We start from the raw sequence: 24,104 nt of genomic DNA, 5'->3' as shown, positions 1-24,104 counted from the left end.
CCCTGTTTGCTGCCCTCGAGGACTGTAGTGGTGCAGGTCTGACTGACAGTTTTGCACACCATCCCACTGTACTGTATATGTTTCTTTAATAAAGGAGATGTTTCGTTATGTATACTGTATTTTATGAATAAAGATTTTTTTTAATCACAGGTAAGACCATACTGTTGTGCTGAACTGTATTGTACATGTTGTGACCTGCTGTACTTAAATAAAAGAGATGTTGTTGTGTGTTTTTTTACTTGTATTTATACAGAAATGTTTTAACTTGCTGTCCACACACACAGGACCTGCACAATTCCAGTCCCTGGGGGCCGCAAACAGGCACGGTTTTCAAAGGTTACCCTGAAAACCCGCCCTGTTTGCTGCCCTCAAGGACTGTACTGGTGCAGACTGTTTTGCACACCATCCCACTGTACAGTATATGTTTTGACTTGCCGTTCTTTAATAAAGGAGATGTTGCGGTTTGCTTATTTTATGAATAAAGAATTTGTTTTTAAAACATGTGACTGTAAACCATACATAAATGTTTTCACAAATGTAGCAGTAAACCATACACCTGTTGATGTTTTGAATTGCTGTGCACTTAAAATGTTTCTACATTGTACAGTATTTGTAAATAAATGTTTTTGTACTTACTCCACCAATAAATGAACATGTTGATTTGTTTTACATTGTTCCATTTGCTCCTTTGCTACTGTAACAAAATACAGTGTTTCTAGAATGTCGAGGCACACTGCACTGTATACTGTAGGCATGCTCAGTATAAGAGTATTAAAAAAAAATAGAAGACACAAACTGTACTGTACTGTATGTACCGGCACTGTATACTGTAGAAGCCACATAATGTATGTGATACATGTAGAATAAATGCATAGTTTGTTTTTTTCGGGTTTATTACACAGTATACTGTACTGTATATAAAAAAGTATTGTACAGTATACTGTACTCCCGGAAAACATCAGCATACTGTTTCAGGTACAGTATTCTATCCTAATCAATAACTATGGCCGCTAAACTGTAGACTCCGGTACGTGGTTTTTTAAATCCGATTCAGCAGGCATTGTTACACAAAGCGATATTATCCATCGAAATCCCTCCATTAGCCGTTTTCTTTTCTGAGGAAAAACAAAAAGAAAGGTTTTACTGTAATGGTCAGCCCCCTAAAGAAGTTCCCAGCCAGTCCCACCAATTATTTTCTCGGGGGGCGTCTCCTGTTCACATGCGCATGCGCCTACCGTCGATGTAATGACACGCATACTGTATGCGTTTCAAGAAGGTTCCAATGCGCATGCGCCTAGCGTTCCACCAATACAGTAGTTCAGTATCTGCAGTACAGTACTGTAGAAGCCGCTTAGCCACTAATATTGCTTACAGGAGAATCGTTTGACTTTTCAATCGCACCGATATTGATACTGTATTGTCAAAATAAAAAAAACACAGAAAATAATACGGCAACAATACTTACCATAGAATTTCCCATTCAGCTGGCGCCGGCGCCGGTCCACTGCCAGTCCAGCATTCTTGATCATCCACGTCGATAGTTTGCAGCGGGACTAGTCCACCTGTAGTCAGCTGATGAGGCTGGAAATTGCTTAGGTAACTGTATCCATATGTGGAAGGAAAAAAGATACAATGATCTCAGCGAGATACTATGTACACAATGTGTAGCCACATGTAACAAGCAGGTTGCTACAAAGGGGCCCAGAGTAGCTAGTAAAGTTCCTGTGAATTTCAAAGTGCATAGGATATGCTCTGAATGTATTCTCACTAGATTAACCCTTGATTGGTCGTAGTCTAGTGAATCATTGCAGACCCACTTAGTGTGTGTGCACAAAGGGATCTGGCCACGTATTGTAGATTCAGTAAAGGGCCCACAGGGTCCTAGTGGTACAGACCCAGGGAAGAAATAGTTTACAAAGTGTAGTGTCTAGGTGTTCCCGGTGCAGGGAGAATATAGAGATGGGGGCTCCCCAGACAAAGTGGTTAATGCATCCATGCAATATCAGGTCATCGAGCTCGTCGGGCAGTCTGGATAGATAGAAGGCATAGTTCTGTAAAGATAAAAATGAAAGATCTGACCCCCCTCATGGCTGGAAGAAAGGTTCCCTGGATTCCAACCAGGATTTGAGTTATTCCAGAGATGCGAATCCTGGTATTCAAGGATGATGGGGTATCCATCTTGTATGGAGCCAATTCCCAGAGTAAAGTGAAAGTTTAGTGGAAGCATCTAAGGTCCAGTTCTTTATTCTCACATGTGGGAAAGTGTGTCTAGTGTCCCAATCCAGTTGGCCTCCTTCCCAAGGAGTCGTTTGGATCTGGTTGTTTGGATCTGTCTCCCCCTCTTCGCATTTTCGGTACCCCCATCTATGACTGGAAAGTGCAGTTGGTTGGGATTATGGCCCATCTGCACAAAAACGGTGTGCTATTCGTTATATACATCTTTTCGGTGTATCGCAGTTTGGTCAGAAAGCTCTGATCCATGTTAGTGCCTCCTATGTCCACTGAGAGAGTCTCAAATGTTTGTGCCCTTTTTATAGAAAAAACAGAGGCTGCTGCAAAAGTTTCCTTGAACCAAGGTATTATAGAGTGTTGGATGTAACATTCTATTGCCTTATATCTGCTTACATTGGCCTTTGTCTATGTATTGGCCTGTCCTGTTTTTATTTCATCCTGTGTGCTGTTTTGGACACTTGTGAGAGACTTTGAAAGACTGTTCAAACTTCCCTATTGAATCCACCACTGCTGCATCGTGGCACGCTGAGGGCATCCCAGCAAGCTGCGTTTTAACCTCTGTGCAGAGGATACACCTGCCGAGGTACAGGAGCAGCTTCATATCGGCCAGGAAGCAGGAGCGATTTCACCGAGCCCCAGTACCAGCTGCTGAACCTGGCTGCATGAAGGGAAATCCCCTTGGGAGTGAAAAGACTGACGTCCTGCCCCAGAATCAACTGAGCTGCAGCAGCAGAGGGAAGCAAGCACCTGAATCTACAGCTAATAGCTGCCGAGTGGTAAACAGTGTGATACACACTACATGCCTTTTACCAACTTTTTTCATGTACGCAGATATATTACCCCCTTTTTAATTCTATAATATATTGTTGAATTTGCTTCACTATTTGGCGTTGTGTGCTGTTTTCTTTTGTTTCCATTCTATTAGAGAGTGCTGCTCATCCCTTTTTTTTTTTTTAAGATTTAGACCAGCCCCGTGCAAGTATCACTGCGGGGTTCACGGATTGGTCCACCCAGTATTAATTGCTTAATTGGTAGGGGTTATTCAATTACCCAGGGTATAAGAAGGGGTTGTAGCCCTCTCTCTAATCTATCTCTGATGAAGGCCACAGAGGGCCGAAACACATTGGATTGAGGAACAGATAACGTGCACCCCCTGTAAGAAGAGTGAGGGTCCACAAATTTGTTCCAGTAAATTGGATTGTTTTCATTACATCAACGTCTGCAACGTCAGCAGCGCCTGCAACATGTGCAGCTGTTAGTGAGAAGCAGCATACAGCATAGAGCCCAAGGGAGTCACAGAAAACATCAGACCGGAAACGACCTGTGGTTAGACCGCATCCAGGTTCCAGAGAGAGGACAACGCCAGCCGCAGCATCAAGTTCTTTCTAAGCACCAAGCGCGACCCCTCGGTGTCCAGCGCAAGGAGGAGTGGTGCCCAAACAGAGAGATGACGCAGAGGTATACCTAGGCACCTGCTTCCCCTTGAACATCCCAGTGACCCGTGGTAAACCTCCAGGAAACAATTGAAGGACAACATACCCCCCCTGAATTGGGCTTCTACAGCAATCAGGCAATTTAACCTCTTTTATTTTGTTCAATTCATTTTTATGTATTATGTATCATTTATTGCATTTTTCCCTTCCATAAAGAATTTACTTGTATCACTTGTGCCCTTTTTTTCTGTTTTGTTTGAGGTTCGATTGAGGATTGATCAGCCGTATATTGGGGCTGCAACCACTGCAAGTTTATTTACTGTACATGGGACTGGATTTTTTTTTACCAACTGATAGGTTTTCATGTCTATTGACTAATTAATAATTTTTTAATTAATGTTTTTATGAACTTCTACACAATTTTTTGCTCTTGCGCTTTTTTGAATCTACCAGGGATTTGTATCTCCTTTGTTTATATCTGTTGTCTGCATCGTTTAGGAGTTTTACAGGTGGTTCATGTCATACACTGTGGCATAATTTGTCAGTGTGTTATTACCCTTTACAGTACCAAGCACGCAGAAACAGGTTTTTTTTTTACCAGGGAGATTGTATTTGCCTTGCAATATTATTTGTCCTTCACTCTCCTTCCCAACCTCCCCAGTTGTTAACTCAGATTTTTTTTGTTTGTTTTTTACCCCTGCGTAACATTGCTTTGCCCAAGGCTGTCTTTTTATGTATTTAAGCCGTTTGTCTCGCTGCACCAAAGTGCAGTGTCTATGTACAATCTCTTTGATCTTGCCACTGTGAGTGTTGTATGTAGAGACAAAGGGGACATAGCACTCCTTACTGGTTTTAGGTGTCTTGGTCTTAATAGGTCTGGACTAGTAGGAATCATTCCCATTGGTATGGTACCTCGATACACATACAGTATATAATAAAGATAAATCTAATAATAATAAAAAAATAAAAAATAAACCAATACACACACACACAGATATATAGGCGCGCTGACGAGTATTCTAAAACTTGCCTTAAACTTGCCTTGGAAAATCTGGGGCTATCACCAACAAGATCCAGGTACATGCTGGGTACATGCTGCAACATTTCAGTGATGTTTCTGCAGAGACTAATGGCCCATCGGATTAACGCATCAGGCGTCCCTGGCAGTCCCATTCAGTTTGAATGGGACTGCCAGGGACCCCCGCTGGTAATCCAATGGGCCATTAGTCTGTCTGTCAGGGAAATGTTGCAACATGTACCCAGCATGTACCCGGGTCTTGTTGGTGATTGCCCCAGATTTGTTTTAGAATACTCATCGGCACTACGGTATATCCGTCCACACTCTAATTAATGAAAGGTTGGTAGCATTACAGACATAAAGGCCACCACTGGCATAGTGAAACAGTGAAGCAGTGTGAAAGTCAAACTACAGAATATTGCTCTGGTATGGCAAGGATCACCATTTAGATAAGCACAAAATACATTATAAAGTGTGTGGACAAATTGCATAACACGAGCATTGAAGGTAGAACATCCTTACCTGAAATACAGCCAGTCCTTCCTCCGTAGGAGGCAGAGATGGATTCCCCATGTATATCTCCATAGTCTGTATAAATAAACAGACCCACAGGCTGGCATGTTGGCGTGCAGACATGCAGATACACTAAATCTCTTGCACACGGACTTGTACATCAAGCTTCAGGCGTGCTGGATTAATGACACACTGACGTGCTTCTGTGTGCCAAACACGCATTTCGCGAAACATACCACCGTTTTTGTTTAGCTGGTGGGGTGTCTGACATCTTTGTGCATGTAGTGGGCTGGGGAGCTGGGAATTTAAATCTTTTCAGGGCTATTTTATCTCATAATTCATAGGCAATGTTTTTACTCTGTGTCCACCTGAAGTGAGAGAGTGGGTGAAGGACTGAGGTCCTAAGCCAGCCACAGAGGCAGGCCAGCTTGTAGATTCCAACATGGCTAACAGGAAACCAGCGGTTAACAAGGGAGTCTCAGGATGGAAGGAGGGGTAAATCCAGAGAAACTCCACAATGACCTCCTGTTACACCTACTTAGGCTTTATTTAGGGGGGTGGATGACACACCAGGAGTGCGTGAGGTGGGTTTAAATTATGATAATCCTGCTAATGTGTTGCTTGGTAAAGATCTTGGAAAGATGATTGCCCAATATGAAACCACTGTGACCCAACAATCTCAGGAACCTGCTGAAAAATTCCAGGTACTGACGCACACTGGGAACCGGGGAAGGGGGACTGACAGGGGTTGTACAGAGATGGGGGGTGTCCATCTCCCCAAACAATCCATCACCACCAACCAGATGGTTGCAGGGGGTTTCAACTAGGTGATGGGAGGGGGGGGGGGCGGAGGCTGTAGTGAAGTGGGGGCAAAAGAGAGCTTTTTATTACACCATTGTAGATTTTTATCGCAGTGAGCCCCGAAGGGGTTAGTGAAGGGGGTTATACCAAATTGGGGGGCAGTGATAGTTTCCTTGTACAGTCCGTTATCACTGGAGACCACCAAAGAGAAGATTGAGGGTGTGGTTGAGGGGGGTTATACCAAATAGGGGGGCATAGTTTCCCATTACAGCTTATCACTGGAGAATCCAGAAAATTAGAAAGAGAGAGAGGCTGGGAAAGGCAGAAATAGAGATAGTAAGAGGACGGGAGGCAGAGAGCCATATACAGAGCAACAGCCAGCCAAAGAAAGAGAGTGAGAGAGAGAGAGGCTGAGAGAGGGAGAGAGAGTACAGAGAAAGAAGAAGTGCCAGAGCAAGAGAGCAGGCTCAAGAGACAGCAAGAGAGACTGTAAGAAAGAAAGCAAGGCTCTCAGGTAGAGATAAAGGGGGCTATGCACTAAGCTCCGAGCTTTCGCGCCGGGCTGAAAAAAATTAGCACGTCCGATAAAAAATTAAGCCGGTGGCGCGATTCACTAAGGCCCTGAGCCCATTTTCTATCGGACGTGCCCAAAACTGGCTTATCGTGCGTGCAAGCTTTCCCTCTGCTATCGCACTTAAAGTTCCCGTACGCTAGCTGATAGAAAAAAAAGCCGCATGTAACATTTGAATGGAGATTTGCCATCTCCATGCAAGACTGTTACAGGCGATCGTACACTAAATAAATACATTTTAATAATAGTGTGCATGAGCAGGGGGTGTCCGGAGCTGAACCGCATTGGTTTCAGGTCCGAGGACCTCCTACTTCAGGAGATATAGGCCCCATTATGGAGTGCCAGTATCCCCTGCAGTTTAAAGCTCCCGCGTCACGTGACCGGGTTATTTACATTCTGCATGGGATACCGGCACCCTATAAAGGGGCCTATATCTCCTGAAGTAGGGGGTCCTCAGACCTGAAACCAATGCGGTTCAGTTCAGGAGACCCCCTGCACATCTACACTAGTATTAAAACACACATAACAATCAATAATAATTCATTACCGTAGCGGCTATCCGCTATGGTAATGAAGCTGCTTTAATGTATTTTTAATAATAGTGTGCGGGAGCAGGGGGTCCCCTGAGCTGAACCGCATTGATTTCTGCCTCAGAGACCCCCTGCTTCCCGAGTTACAGGCCCCGGTATGGGGCATCGGGTGCCAGTGTCGCCGCCATCTTTATAGCGTCCAAGACGCGACGTGGGCTCTATAAAGATGGCGTCCACACTGGCACCGATGCCCCAAACCGGGGCCTGTAACTCGGGAAGCAGGGGGTTTCTGAGGCAGAAAGCAATGCGGTTCAGCTCAGGGGACCCCCTGCTCCCGCACACTATTATTAAAATTTACATTAATGCAGCTTCATAACCTTAGCGGATAGCCGCTAAGGCAATGAAGGGGTTAAGGCACATTAGCATGTTTATTGGGGACAATTGCCCCCAATAAACAACACACATCCCCCCCGCCCCCTAACACATACAGTACTGTAATGGGCAAAAATACTATTATCCACATATGGATAATAATGCATTTGCCCATTTTAAATACATATAAATTACAATAAATACAGGCAATATATATGACACTTACCTTTTACAGGCACCCACAATGAAGGCCGTCTTGATCCTCATCTTCATCCTGCCCATGCCCCCTCCGATGCTGCAAAACATGCACAACAATCACAATAGCCAATGTAATGTCCCCTAACCCCTTAATCACCATAGAGGTTATTAAGCGCTACAGTCATTAAGGGGTTAACCCACCCTCACCCACCACACGGGAGGCCTACATACCCTCCCCCACTAACCCCCCACCCTGTGAGGCCTAACGATCCTCACCCACTACCCAGCTGGGAGGCCTACCCACATACCCTTGGGGCCAATACCCCCTTCCCCCACCCCCAGTACCCACAATAAAAACAATACACAGCCCCACAATCATCATTCTATTTATTAAATACATAACCCACCCCTTTGTGCCCCCCCATAAATACATGATTTATTCTTTTACATAAAGGGTTCATACCCCAGGCCCACGCGAGTCTCCGGTGGGCCCGGCGGGTCACCTCACAGACCTACAGGTTACCAGCAACTTGTTTCATACAAGTTCTGGAGGCCTGTTGGTGGGTCCCACCAGGCGCCCTGGCCATCCAGGTGGTCTCCGCGGTTCACCGTGGGCCACAATTGGGTCCCCACGGTAGGTCCGCGAATGTCTGGGAGCCCCGGGTCAGACCCACAGGTGTCTGAGGGGCCTCGGGTGGTTCTCACTACGGGTCTGCGGTGCCCCCACGGGCAAGACACCGTTATGGATTGTAATGGTTTTTTATTTTATGGTTTACCTGTAGATTGGTTCCTGTCCTTTCCGGGTCGCTTGGATTCAGTGAGTGGACATCTAATGGTGAGTAAAAAAAAGAAAAGTTTATTATTTTTACTTTTACAGGTTTTTTTGATTTTTCATTCATGTCTTTTATTTTGTCAGTCCCATTTAATGCCCGTGAATGAGCTACTGCTGCGGCCGAGTTTATTCGAGCATTTGCCCGTTCTCGGCCGCAGCAGTAACCTGGCGCGCGCCGGAGGGTGCCGGGCGTGCGCCGAAGCCTCGGAGGAGGGGCCTGCCGATCGGGGCTTCCCCCTCTCCTTACCTGGTCCGCCGGGTCCCCCGGAACGTCCCGGCGCCGTCAGTACATCCACGCGACACCAGGGCTCCCTCGGGGAGCCCTGGGCACGCGTACAGGCGGCACAGGCACCCGATGATGCGTGACCGCGCATCGGTGATGCGCGGCACGCTGAGGGAGTGCGGCTCGCAAGCCGGGACATTTCCCGGCTTGCGGAATGAGCCGCACTCGAATAAAGTGCGCCGCCTGTGTATGTACCTATGTATATACATACATTCACGGACACTGAATGGGTGTATTCTATGTGTTTTTTGTATGGAAATGCATTGCTTTTTATGCTGTATTATTGCCCCTGTATTTTATGTATATCTATCTATATAGATAGACATACAGGGATAATAATTGCTTGTTTTGCTAATGTTTATGTTCTTTTCATGTATGGCTAATGTATTTATCAGCTTTATTTTGTCATTGTTGTGAATAATGTAATTTGTATTTAGTTACAGGTTAATTGTAATGGCTTCTTTATGGTACTTAGATTAGAATGATGGTGGTTACTTTAAATTAGAATTCTTTTGACAATGGTTTGGCTTTAGGAATTGAATAGGGAATTGTATAATTGATTTGCATTGTATTATAATTGTTTGAGGTAATGGATTAATTGATTAATGCTAATTGTATTGATGTTGCTTAGTTTATATTTGATTTTCATGATGGCATTGGTGGTTAGGGGACATTGTTCATATTGTATTTTATTGTTACATTATTTTGCATAGTGTTACATGATGCACAGATTAATTGCATCATGTACACACTCAATTGTGTGACATTTCATATACATTTGTCTAGCTGCTGGTTTGTTGGTTTATACAGGTAAACCCCGTTATAACGCGCCTCGTTAAACCGCGATTCGGTTATAACGCGGTTTTCCCGTGGCTCCCGTTTTTAAAAAAAGAAAGAAAGAAATTTTTTACATTTAAATTTTTTTTTTTTGCACAGTGCACACACTGCACACACTCTCACTGCACACAATTCTCACTGCACACACACTGCTCACACTGACACACACTGCACACACACACTGCTCATTGCTCACACTGCACACTGCACACACACTGCTCACACTGACACACACTGCACATTGCTCACACTGCACACTGCACACACACTGCTCATTGCTCACACTGCACACACACTGCTCATTGCTCACACTGCTCACATTGCACACTGCACACACACTGCTCATTGCTCACACTGCACACACTGCACACACTGCACACTGCATACACACTGCTCATTGCTCACACTGACACACACTGCACACTGCACACACACTGCTCATTGCTCACACTGCACACGCTCACACTGTACACACTGCACACTGCACACACACTGCTCACACTGACACACACTGCTCATTGCTCACACTACACACACTGCACACTGCACACACACTCACTGCACACACACTCACTGCACACACACTCACTGCACACACACTCACTGCACACACTCACTGCACACACTCACTGCACACAGCTCTCACAATACACTCACATGTCAGCAGCCCACCCCCCTCACATGTCAGCAGCCCACCAGCCCGTTTTTCACATGTCAGCAGCCCGTTTTTCACATGTCAGCAGCCCCCGTTTTTCACATGTCAGCAGCCCCCGTTTTTCACATGTCAGCAGCCCTCGTTTTTCACACACACGCACACACACACACGCACACACGCACACACGCACACACGCACACACGCACACACGCACACACGCACACACCACACCTCTTGCAGCAGCAGCAGCAGCAGATCTGGCTGGGAGGACACACGCTGCAGTAGCAGATCTGGTAGGAAATACACTCACACATGCTGCAGTAGCAGATCTGGCTTGGAAGACACAGACACACGTTGCCGCGCACCGCAAAACCAGGGGGCTGGGAGGGAGAGGGAGGGGGCTGGGAGGGAGAGGGAGAAGGGATGAATTGCCGCCATTTTTTTAAAACTTTTTTTTTATTTATTTATTTAATTAACTTCCTTCCCTCCTCACTCCCTCCCTCCCGATCAGGCGCGCGGCGGCCATGTTTTTAAAAAAAATTAGCGCGACCCCATTACTAATGCGGTGGTCTCGGGGTGGACCCCGAGGACCGCGTTATAACGGGGTTTACCTGTATTTACAATGGCTGCTGGATTTATTTTAACATGCAATGTGGTGATTTTAAGATTAAAAATTCATGTTTTGATTTATGCATGTTTTATGTGTTTAATAATGGCCAAATGATCTATTATCCATATCTGGATAATAGTTATTTGGCACATTATTGTACTATATTTGTTGGGGGGGGAGGGATGTATGTATTGAATGTATAGGTCAGGTTTATTTATTTTACATTCAGGGTTGGTTCCTTGGTTCTGCGTGAGACCTCTGGAGACCACCTGAGGTATCCTCAGGTATCTCACGGGTACCAGGCTGCGTGGTTGACGGGTGACACCTGCAGGGAAGAACCGGTGGCCCCACATCCGTGGGGGCACCGAGGACCCGTAGTGAGCACCCGTGGGTCCCCAGAGCCCCGTGAGAACCACCCGTGGTAACCCTAACCCTAACCCTACCCACGGTAGGCCCGCATGGCGCTTGGCGGGACCCACCAACAGGCCTCCAGAACCTGTGTGAAACAAGTTGCTGGTACCCTGTAGTTCTGTGAGGTGACCCGCCGGGCCCACCGGGGACTCGCGTGGGCCTGGGGTTTGAACCCTATATGTAAAAGAATAAATCATGTATTTATGGGGGGCACAGGGGGTGGGTTTTGTATTTAATAAATAGAATGATGTTTATTGTGGGGCTGTGTATTGTTTTTATTGTGGGTACTGGGGGTGGGGGGAGGGGTTATTTGCCCCAGGGGTATGTGGGTAGGCCTCCCGGCTGGGTAGTGGGTGAGGGTGGTTAGGCCTCACAGGGTGGGGGGTTAGTGGGGGAGGGTATGTAGGCCTCCCGAGTGGTGGGGGAGGGTGGGTTAACCCCTTAATGCCTGTAGCGGTTAATAACCGCTATGGTGATTAAGGGGTTAGGGGACATTACATTGGATGTTTTTATTCTTGTGTATGTCTTGCAGCATCGGAGGGGGCATGGGCAGGATGAAGATGAGGATGGAGATGGCCTTCATCGTTGGTGCCTGTAAAAGGTAAGTGTAATATGTTTTTACTGTATTTATTGAAAGTTACAGAGGCGGCACACTTTATTCTTAGTTGGCTCGAGCCGCCAGCCGGGAGGCTTGCTCGTTTTTTTCCCTCGGCGTGCTTCATCGGGAGCGTGCGCGCATGGTGCGCGTGCCCAGGGCTCCCCGAGGGAGCCCTGGTGTCCCGCGATGTGGGGGATGGCGGTCGGGGGCTCCGGGGGACCTGGCGGACCCGGAGAGGGGAAGCCCCGATCAGAGGACCGATCCTCCGAGGCTCCGGCGCGCGCACGGGACACCTCGGCGCGCGCCCGGTTTCTGTCGCGGCCGAGACCGGGCAAAGGTAAGAATAAACTCGGCCGCGACAGTATATGTATTTACAATGGGCAAGTGCATTATTATCCATATGTGGATAATAGTAATTTTGCCCATTACTGTACTGTATGTGTGAGGGGGGTATATTTAGTTATTAATATTGTTTATTATTTTTGGAGGCACAACATTGTTACTGCAGGCCCGTGGGTACCCCGGGACTCCCGCGGGGACCCCCGCACTCCCGCGGGGGCCCCGCTTGGTGAGCCGGGGACACCCGCCGGCCTGTTGTATGGGTGTTGCGCATGCAAAAAGGTAAACAAAGATTTTTTTCTAAGTCCTGCTTTTTTATCACCAGCCTTTAGCTGGTGAGCTTTATTCAGCGCAACTTTCACGTATGATTAGTTTGCGTTGCTTAGTGAATCCCGCAGAAGGGCAGGATTCAGCGCAAACAGCTGATCGTACGAGCAAAGTTGGACTTTGAAAAAATTTCAAGAAAAAGTCTGTTTTAGAGCCCAAAGTGCCTGTTAGCGCGGCTTAGTGAATAGCGCGGAACTTCGCGCTCTTAAAACGACTTATCACTGCTTAGTGCATAGCCCCCAAAGAGCTTAAGAGACAGTCAGAGGAATAGACAGCTGGAAAGAGACAGCCATTAGGGACATGGTCCCCAGACTGGGATGATATGGACGGTTCATCACACCAAGATGAGGGCGGTATTCATGTAAGCACAGAGAATAGTGTGTAAGATAGCCTCTTCGCTCATTTTAAGAAGGGAGATGTATTGAATAGGGCAGAAGATATTGGGTATTTTAACCAATCTGGCACACAAGGGGTTAATGTTGGTTACAAATTGCCTTACAAATACAATAATTTGTTTTATGGCTTGTCAAGCCAGGCCTGGCTTGTATAGAACTCCAGTTTTCTCAAATCATCATCTGTTTGCCAGAGATGGGATTAAAATATTGCTTTCCTGACACTGGAATAAATAGGACACTTTAAATGTACCTTCCAAGACAGTCTTTGGAGGGTTCAGGGGTGCTTGGCTAAGAAGATATTCCAAAAAGATTAAATGTAATAAATATGACACCTATTTTGAAGAATAACTAATAGATATTCGTAACAATTGCAATGAGACGGATGCAATACGGTCAATGGATACATGCCACCTCATCTAAAAGACCATTGAAATCAATAGGAAAACATAAGCTCTTCTTTCGTTTCTAAAGCTGCAGTCACATCAACAACCTTACTACATTTCTGCTATTGTAGTGACATGACTTGGGTATGTGAATTTTTGTCTGTCAGCCTTATAGTGCAGAAGAAGTGATCTCACGGACAAATATCTATGGCATACAGTAATACTCACGAGATACTTATTGTTTGAAAAATTCAATTTTAGTTGCTATTTAAACACAGAGGTAGATTTCCATGAATAAACATTGCAGAGACATTATTCTGTGCTGCTACTTTAACATTTTGGTAGATTTATAAACTACTTAAGGAGAGATGACAAGTCAAATAAAGTGTTAAACTTGTGGTGTGAATATCAATTAAAAGATAATGAGGTAATTTCTATTTACGATTGGGAACGGCACAGTATGTTATTCTGCTCTGAAGAAACCATTACATTTGCAGTCAACCTTCATTAACAGAGATGCAATCCACCTTGTTATAGTATAGTAACAGCAGAGAGAAAACTCCTCATGTGTAGCACTTATGAGGCAGTTTGTACAAGCACCGCTTAGTAACTTCCTACCATACTGTTCCTATAGTAATAATTTTTTCTTGTAACTAAAGGGATATTGCTTCATTAAAATGAAGTATCTTTCAAGGCTGCTAATATGGCCCTTGCTAATTGTGTTAGCTTGGTTATGAAAATAAATGTAAGAAAAAAAGACAGCTGCTAAATTAAAGACCCGGGGTTATTCTTCATTAAACTGCAATATAAGTCAATGGGAATTTCTATGCAGTAGTGCCCCAATCGCAATTCAATGAATGGGCAAGGAATGAACAAGGGCATTCTTACATGGCTGGTGGAGAGGGCAGCTGTCTCCTCATTTCTCATTTGACCTTCATTTGCAAGAGAGAGGAGCTCCTTCCAGAAACATTACTTTGGCAGGTGATAAAAGCAGGGTAAGAATATGGAGTATCTTTCTTGGTGCACACTATACTTACCACATGAAATTTCAAGATACAGATCTCATCAAATGTTTGCACAATCCAATTGCTTTCCTAGCCACAATATCCTGAATGCAAGCCAAATAATCTGGTGTGAATATTCTCCAAATAAACAGGTGTGTTCACAGTCATACAGTCCATAACAATTCTCCTCTGCTGGGATCCAGCAAATGGAATGCGGGTTTGGTTAGTCAATAAAAACACCCAGAGCGTGGGATAAAACAAGCATATTAATATCCATTTTTCATTTACTGTATTTTAATGCTAGTTCTGCTCTTAGTTTGTATTATAAAATCCAAAAAATATACACAGAGAGAGTTATACTGTAGCGTGGAAGCACTAATTACAAACATAAACACAGAATATCACTTAAATACTAAAATCAAGCTATCAGACCACATATCACCTGTCTCATCCCTACTGCATAAAATAAAATGTTAGGGTAAAGGGGAGAGTGAGGAGAATAGTGAGTGCTGCTACATTTCTCAGATTGTACTGTACAACAGTCTCTGTATTTGAATGGTGGAGTGGCAGGCACAAAGGGGCCTATGCTAGTAGCCTTCATAAAAAAATAATCTCTGGGCCGTTTAATCCGCCAGTTTTTTGGCGTTGCTATCACGGTATTCAGAAAGCCTTGATTACCTGTGATAGCAAAATTCCAAAATCTGGCGAGTAGCCGGCGTCGTGATGATCGCCTCTCTCAAAAGGCCTCGCCAGGTGATTTGTTTTGGATGGCAAAGAGAGCTGCACAGAGAGAGTCGCCTCTCCCTGCACATATCCCTCCAGCAATCAAGAGTGTTTAATATAAATGTTAATACTAGTGTAGATACGCAGGGGGTGTCCGAAGCAGAACCGCGTGGATTTGAGGTCCGGGGACCCCTTGCATCCCGAGATACAGGCCTGTTATGGGGTGCCGGTATCTCCTATGCATTTAAAGATCTCACGTCACGTGACCGTGGGAAGAAAATGCATAGGAGATACCGGCACCCCATAATGGGGCCTGTATCTCGGGGTGCAGGGGGTCCCCGGACCTCAAATCAAAGCGGTTCTACTCCAGAGACCCTCTGCTCATCTACACTAGCAATAAAATGTATATTAAAACAGCTTCATTATCTAAGCGGCTAACCACTAAGGCAATGAAGGGGTTAACCCCCCCCATCTACCTACAAGGGCCAAATACCCCCTTGAACTAACCCCGCTACCCACAATAAACACTACTACCCACCTCCTATACACCCACATGATTGATACCAGAGGCCGCGGGTGTCTGGGGCCAAAAATAAACAATAATCAAAGAAATACACAAGCACCTAAACACCCCAACAATAAAAGAACTAAATAACCTAATAGTACACATCACAAATAATTATATACCACCAAAATAGCAACATTTTACAATTAGGTTATTCTAAAACACATGCCAAAAAAAACGTCACATGCTTAAAATGAAAAAAAAAAAAAGGCGGGCGCATGATACAGCATCCAATCGGATTGGAGCTGTACCATCTGACCATAATATGTGATGTCACAGGCCATATATAAGGCCTGTACGTCTCATTTTACCTCAAGAAGCCGACGGGACAACATCATGTTGTGGATTTACTATGGGATTTTGGATTGAAAGAAGAAGATTGAAGATTAAAGTAAAGATAAAAATAATGACAGATGAAGATAGAAGACGGTGATAGAAGATAAAAGAAAGAAGATTTGTTTTACCTTGTCCTGATTTTCAAGGTGGATGCCGTTGGATTGCGGGTGATGGCGTTGCGGTACGAGAGCTTGCAGAATCGCCAGGAGTCGGACTGGGAAGACTTCTAAAGGTAAGTAAAATATTGAATGTATGTTTAATGTCTTTTTCAGGTTTTTTTATAGTATTTATGTGTTTTTATGTTCGTGATTGCCCATTGACTGATATTGTATTAATCTGTGCCCCTTTAGGGTACAGATAAATACAGCGACAGGCAATGCATTTTTTTGCAAATGCTTGTTTTATATTGATTGTTATTTTTTTGATTTCTGTTTATTGTTTGGATTAAATTGTTTTGAATTTGGACTGCTTGTTTTTAGTACATTTTAGGATTTTTTAGCATCTTAAATGTATTATATGTTTTGTTGCTACTGGTATAAATTAATTAATTGATGTGTTGGCTACTGGTTTTATTTCTTTAATTGATTCGCTAGTGGTATTATTTTTTAATAGTTTGCTTGGATAGGTCTTTATTTTAATTGTAATTGTAGCACTGTCCCCCCCCCCCCCCCCCTATGGGAGATTGCACAGCCTATGCTACGTGTGTGGTGCACTACCTGTTTGGAGCAGGAGTTACTGAGCTGTCTGTGGTAGAGTAGAGACTTGGACAGGTTTGGGTTCTTGTTCGTTCTCTGTTGTTCAGCGCCTCCAGCCGTAGTGGGTCCCAGGGTGTCTGGAAGTCAGCCCTGTAACAGGGGATTTATCCCTGTTCAGGAAATGTGCCTCTAATCCAGCAGTGTGGTGGTTTACTGCTGATAGTCAATTAACCAACACCAGCTGGCTGATTAGGTTTGTTAGAAAAGCCTGCCTTTGAGACAGGAAGTGAGATTTTTCCTGAGTCTCACAAGTTGTGGGACTGACCATAGGAACAGACGTCTTGAGCCTGCCAGAGACTGCACGTTGCCAGCAAGACACAGGGGAAAGGACTTCTAAAACCTGGAGAACAAAGAAGCCATCCCCTACAAGAAACAGATAAGACTTTACTTTCTAAGACTTTTTGTATATCTGCACATATCAAGATATATGTTTGGGGCTGGGAGACAGCTAATCTAAAGGGCGTTGTGGACTGTATAGGTTTCACTAGAAATACTCCCAAGTGGAACAGAAGCTTTGTTTGACCCCTTATTTGCATACGTTTGGATGATTTTCTTGTGTTAAAGAAACAGGCGCAATAAAAGCCTTATTTAATTTCACCTTAAAAAAGTCTCCATTGCATACCTCTGCACATGTCCTCTTACAAGCCCCCACTACTGCATTCGTCTCCCTCCTGCCCAAGGACTGATACTCAGACAAGAGTGTATAGTAGAAACATGATTTTTATTGGTATACATCACAGGCACCCACTGCAGTTCTCCCTACAGTGGTGCAAATTCTTGCAAGTCCCAGACTTTTATATGGTGCAGGTGCTGGTCTTACAGGCCTTGGACCACCTGAGGACCCTTGGAAACCCGCGGGAACCACCTGAGAACCCCCAAACACCTGTGGGAACCACCCACAGGACCACCCGAGGGCCCCCAGACACCAGCGGCCTTTGGTATCAATCATGTGGGGTATAGGAGGTGGGTATTAGTGTTTATTGTGGGTAGCGGGTGCGTGAAAGGGGTATTGGGCCATTGGTGGGTAGCAGGAGGGGTTAACCCCTTCATTGCCTTAGCGATTAGCCACTAAGGTAATGAAGTTGCTTGTAAATGTATTTTTATTGCATGCATGGGTATCATGCCGGGGACCCCCCGGCATCAATCCAAGGCAGGAAAAATGCATTTCTTTTCTAAGTCCTCTCTTGCTGCCTTATCGGCAGGGTCTCACCACCTTCACGCCAACTTTTCCTGGCGGAAGGATTTTCTGAGGAAATTTCCATTCTAGAGCCTCGATTATCTCCTATAAACCTACTCGAAGCTACTAGAATTGCACGAATGTAAAAACCTTCCGATAAGTGACTTATCGCGGCTCGCTTGGCATTTTTTTTTTAAAAGCCGATAAAGGCTTTTATTGGCCACTTATCGAGGCTTACTGAATAGCAGTAGGGCTTTTGGGCGAAAAGGCCTCGATATGTGGCTTATCGAGGCTACTAGCATAGGCCCCAAAGTGTACAACTTCTCTGATATATTTTTGTGCATTGTATTTTTATAAATAAATACTTGTCAATGAATTTCTAGCACTGTATACTATGACCAGTTTAACCATTTTAAAGGTGCAATCTCATCTTGGAGATCTCATAAGTCTCAAAATAAAAGAAGACGATGCAAGGTCATTTTTTTATCTGATAATGTCCAAAGCACCCTTAATTAAAAAAAATTTACGCATGTGAACTCAACAGAACTTATTACTGTATATTTCCATACATTTCTCCCATGAATGTACTGTATATGTGTTTTACTGAACTATACATGTATGAATGTTACACCCCCACAAACACATACATATACTGAACACACACTAATAGGTATATACTGAATAAGCATTAACATACAACAAACTTATCGTTTCCTTTCCCTAATTCTGATTATGTGGGGGAATAAAATGCAACTCACAATAAGTCCCTTTATTTAGTTTTTTTCTTCTCCATTGTTTTTCTGTTCAAAAGTTCAAAACAGTGTACAAATTATACACATACTGATACATATATGTAGCACTGGCACCCCCCCACCCCCTGGGAGATCTACATACTACATGGTCTGTGGTGCTTTACCTGTTGGTTCAGGAGACAGGGAGCGATCAGCATTACTGTGAGATCAGGACAGGCTACTTTCTTTTGGTTTCTGCAGTTCTCATCTCTGGTGCTGTATGCCTCCAGCAGTAATGGGCTTGTGGGTGTCCAGAGGTCAGTTCCCACCACTGCATACTTATTCCACTCTGCCCAAGAACTGACACTCAGACCCTGGGTGGGACAGTGCCGGAGACAGTGCAGGAGGCAGCACAGCAGCTTGGGAGATAGAGGCCTAAGCAGCACCGGCCACCCCCCACCCCACCGTAGCACACAGTGAGAGAGGCAGCAACCTGTGAGAGCCACATGTAGGTGCTGGAAGAGCCGCAGGTTGCCGACCCCTGGTCTAACACAACTCTATAATATGACACCTTTGGACACTGGTGTCATGCAGACTGCTAGATTGGGTACATTTATGTTTCTTCTGCAGTTCCCCATGTGAAGAAAGTTTATTTTACAAATGTAGCATGTGTAACGGTTTTTCTGGACCAGTCGGACCCACCCAATCTCACATTGGGGGCACCTGGCCGTTGTGCTGACCACACCACCCGGCAGCCAGAACTTCATGAATAAGCACTTAATTATTTCCTTGCCACCCGCCGAGAGCACCAGGAAGCCTCCTGGGGCTGAGTAGGGGTGAGCGGAGATGTCCATATCTTCCTCTGCTTTGCTGGCCATGATGATTACAGGAGACACTTTCTGCAGTGGTCTTGCCTGTTCGCCAGCTCCTCGCAACTGAAGTGCAGGGGTTGGTTTGATAACTCCTCCCTCCGCCAGCTCCACTCTCATTTGGCACAATTGGAAACCACTCCCCCTGGTAGATATTAGGGGAGGGTCCCACAAGTTCACTGGGTGTCCCAGCACCCGCTCTGAGCCCGTCACTGTCCATGAGGGTGCGGCCACAGCTTTCGTGCCATACCCCCCCAGCAGGATGGGTTCTTTGCTTGGCGCCAATCCCGGCCAACTCCTTGCAACTTTTGCATTTGCAGAATTTTCTGCACTCGGCCCACACGGTCTCCCAGGGAAGCGGGAGCCGCAATCTTGGTTCACTTGGCCATTCACTTTAGCAACTGAGGTAGATTTTTGGCTGTAGCTCACCGTCTGGCAAGCAGATTCTCCATTTTCTCCACACACAACCACAATGTCCTCAACACTGTCCTCCAGGGTAGCACCCCTTGATCCTAGGCAGGACCAAAACGGCGCGGCCACTGCCTTAGCACCATTCCACAGCATGCTGGCAAAAGTTCCTTCTGCAGCTTGCTCTTCAGTAGCACGCACACCACGTGCGCTCCCTCCATAAGCCGCGGTCCGCCATCTTGGACTATCCGCACCGCGCGGATCCTCCTTTCTTGCGGTTGCCATCTTTACACTGTTCTTATTCATATCGCACATGGAGCTCCTCTCTGTGGGGCAGCTGCCATTCCAATGCAATAAAGAATGCCACGATGCACCACCTACGTGTACCTAATGTAAGTCTGACTCATGTTGCACTACCTCAGGCTAGGCTCACTCTCTCAGTGCAGCAGACAGAACGTCAAGTCGGATGTCATCAATGGTGGTAGAAGCAGTTCCTTGATCTCTCGATTCCAAGTGGGGGTATAGAGAGTCCTCAAAGTTCCCAATCACATGGGTAAAGAGTCCAGCAAGTTCGTGGTGCTCACGGGAGATGTCGCAGCATCAAACGGGTCTCCACGACGGCTGGATGCACGCTCACAGCCCTCTGTTCCGGCGCTTCCGGATTGGTGACGTCACTGGAAGGCGACACCGCAACTCGCGTTGCGATCTTCCCTCCGGTAGCCGGTAAGTCCACAGTGGTAGGGCAAAGTGTACAGTAGAGTAAATAGCACTTATCCAACGCGTTTCAAAACCTTACTGTTTCTTCATCAGGGAATAATAAGTGATTAAACCATACAACATTGAAATACCCCACGCTTGCATCCAATTGGCCCATCAATCAGACGCTCTAGCCAATAGGGTGAAAGCGAGGAAGAGTCATTGACCCAGATCATAGCAACAAGTGGTTGCTATAAGCAACATTGACAATAGTACAAACTTTATTAAAACAGACAACAATACAATGTTGGAGATATGAAAAAAAACGGCTCTAGAGTAAAAAAGAAAAAAATGTTAGAGTGTTCTTTTTTATGTACGCACAATACTTACCTTAATTGATGATTGTTTTAATATAATTTTTAATGCACTATGAGCATTGTGCGCTGTGTCTTTTGTGTATTTTGTGTATCCAGACCCACTTAACTCCTCTCAGGATCCTAGGTCATCCCTGCGAGCTGACAAATCCATCAGGCCCCCGGACTACCCCTAGGCTCCGTCCGAAACACAACACTGACTGGCAGCATACACTCTCCCTGTTTCCTAGTGTGCCTAGCAAAAGCCTGTCCTGTTGATGCAGATCTCAGCAGCTCGCCTCCAAATGTAACGTTTTTTCTGGACCAGTCTCACATTGGCCCCTGGACACCACCCAATCTCACATTGGCCCCTGTGGTCTAACCCGTCCCCATTACATGTATGGGTCTTGTGGCTGGCTACAGGACTCCTGAGTCTCCCGCATGATATTAGTGGGGATATCAGCAAGACAGACGTTGAGGTAGTGTGCTTAGAGTCCTACCTATATCCAGTGCAGCGCCTCCACCTCATCAGGATCTCTGCGTCCGCAGGGAGATGGGTCTGATGAGGACCTCCTCTGGGGTGCCTCCTTCTTTGCAAGGACTTCACTCCCACACAGTAAGGATTTGGTGAACTTGGGCATCTTTATTCTTAGCATAGGCAGACTGCCCCTCACAGCGGTTGTACTTAGCCGCTCATTGTCATACTGCTCATCCCTTCAGAAGGTCATGTCCTCCTAATGGAGTTGGGTCACCTCTCCCCGCAGGGAGATCACCACCTGTGTCAGGTCCCTGATCACAGTGCAGATACTATTGACTAGGTCTGACAGCCTTGATTGCTGCAGACTTCCAGAACTGAATCATAACTCTGGATTAACACACTAAATTTGGGCAGTGCTGTGTCTTATATAACTTAGGGAAAAGCCACACCTCTTGTGTCACTAACAGTGGACACAGAGTATGTTACCACTCCCCTGGTGTACATATGACACCTCACCAGGGTGTGAGGGCAAACCTCCATGATTGATGCTGGCAATCCTGCATACCTACCAGGTTTACTGCCAGCATGAGAGAGAACTGTATACCATTTTTATACATGGCTACACATGCAAGGTAATACATAGAAAGAGCCAATAGTCCAGAGTAAAGTCTTCATTCATTTCATATGTCCCAAGATATACTGGGTGCATGTGCTGCTCGTAAATCCCAGCACTATAAGTGCATAATGAGATATGGGAGCGTTGCACAAGGGTACAGATGGAAAAGTCCCCAGAGTATCCACTCAACTATACCTCCATCTTGTACTTCTTATAACGTTTTTAGCACTATTCAGGAATGTCCTCTGTGTGTGGGAATATATTTAGCTGCCCGATATCCCCAGCATTGTTTAAGGAATTCGTTTTTACTCACGGGAGCCATCACATCCCAAACTACATGGGCGTGTTTGCAATGATAGATAGAGTACAGGAAGATCTGGCTAAACAGCAAGGACTTGAAGGTGCACAGGGTGGGAAATGACAACTGCAAATTGAATACTTTATCAATCCACAGGGCTGTGCATCTTCAAGTCCCTGCTTTTTAGTAGGATTTTCCATTCTCTAGATTGCGCTGGTTAGCAGCAGAGAGACACTACCGTTGAGTGTCTTTATAAATTTATAATCTTCTACAGCTTATTGGGAAATACAGGTGTAGCGCACTTTCCCCACCCCCTGAGAGATGTGTGGCTATGGTGTGTGTGTATATGGTGGAATACCAGTGGTGCAAAGGAGATCTGAGTCTCTGCTACTGGGAACCTGGGGTATAACTGAGTCGAGGTTCGATCAATAGCGCCTACACCTGTACAGGATTCTATGATGTAGAATAACCCCACTACAGGACCCGCATACAATAAAACACACACTTATGAAAGATAACAGTTTTACTGAACATTAATAACCTATGGGGGGGAGATCTCTCTCCACTGCCGTACCCTCCAATGCTCTGCTCCCCCACCCAAGTTGTGTGACAGCGCTGCCCCACTATAGTGTTTGAGTTGGTGCACTAATGCGTTGGGTACCTGCCGGGTGATGCCACACCCGTGTGCGCTGATGCCACGATGTTTGATCCATGGATCCAATGCTGATACTGCGAAGCCTCCGCCACCACATTCAGTGGGTCCCTCGTGGATTGCACCACCATAAACAATGTCTTTATTAATGTAGGGCGATCTGTTTCCTGGACCAAAGGCCACAGCCACCGTGCGGCATCTCCCTGTGTCCCTAACACTAATATTGCCAGGTGGGGTCCCTATCTGAGGGGCACATCCCTATCGCAGCCACAAACTATGTGGGAGTCGGGGCCTAGCTGGGGCATAATAGGGGGTATCTGGCCTGGTGCAGATGCAACTATCTGCACATATAACTTACTCCTTCCTTGTCCCAGCTCAAACTGCCACTCTCCTAACTGGCAGCTAAAACTTCAAGCACACCCAAAGTTCCAATCTCCCCTCAGGAGATTCTAGCAGCCCTATCGGCTGTACTGTGTCATGTGTTGTGCAGCCCATGGGGCTGCTGGAACCTTTGCATGCGCAAACCTTTTCTGCGCATGCGAGCGCACAAACAAAATGGTGGCGCCCTTACCGGCTTTCCGTGTGCAGCTGGAGGTGAGGAGAGCTAAAGAGGGACTGGGCTACATGGACATTAAAAAACATAATGTCACCATGTCAGAAATGTTGAGTCTACACATTGCCTGCTCGAACTGCAATCCACATTACTAATACATTTTACTACAAGTACAGTACGTGTCTCACCATTGAGTTACAGTATTTTGAAAACCATCATATGGAAGCTAGAAATTGTACATAGCATAATGCATTTGAGTCTATAATGGGCTATTAGTAATTAGTAACCTGTGTGATTTATTTATTTTATTCCGTTCTTTTTTTTACTGTACAGTTGAGGGCCTGTACTTAATTAATCAAATCAATGTTACAGTACACATACATACATGTTCTACTCAGAATACTCACATGTGCTTTAACTGTACAGTATACAGTATGCTGTTTAAAAGTCTGGAACAAGATTATGGGCTGTCTGAGGCATGACTGATTATTTAGAGTGGGAAATGATGGCCACTGCAAATTGATTACTTAATCAAAACGTATTATATCATCC

General features: G+C 45.4%; 1 long non-coding RNA gene across 3 annotated transcripts; it reads right to left on the bottom strand.

Moving 5' to 3' along the window:
• Positions 1-232: 232 nt before the first annotated feature.
• Positions 233-23,372, bottom strand: LOC142469131 (uncharacterized). 3 transcript variants are annotated; one of them, XR_012788967.1, is made up of 9 exons: positions 23,009-23,372; positions 16,683-17,084; positions 16,095-16,192; positions 14,376-14,446; positions 8,445-8,497; positions 7,697-7,765; positions 5,206-5,271; positions 1,466-1,600; positions 233-1,115 (listed from the first exon to the last, which is right to left on the bottom strand). It is a non-coding gene; the product is annotated as an uncharacterized LOC142469131 (long non-coding RNA). The 3 variants fall into 3 exon arrangements; XR_012788965.1 differs by lacking the exon at positions 16,683-17,084; XR_012788968.1 differs by lacking the exons at positions 14,376-14,446; positions 16,683-17,084.
• Between the last annotated feature and the right edge of the window lie 732 nt (positions 23,373-24,104).

The sequence above is a fragment of the Ascaphus truei genome, chromosome 1 (genome assembly GCF_040206685.1).
Source record: "Ascaphus truei isolate aAscTru1 chromosome 1, aAscTru1.hap1, whole genome shotgun sequence".
NCBI lineage: Eukaryota > Metazoa > Chordata > Amphibia > Anura > Ascaphidae > Ascaphus > Ascaphus truei.
Note: the sequence above shows the minus strand (reverse complement) of the source record. Positions and strands in the feature narration are given on the sequence as shown.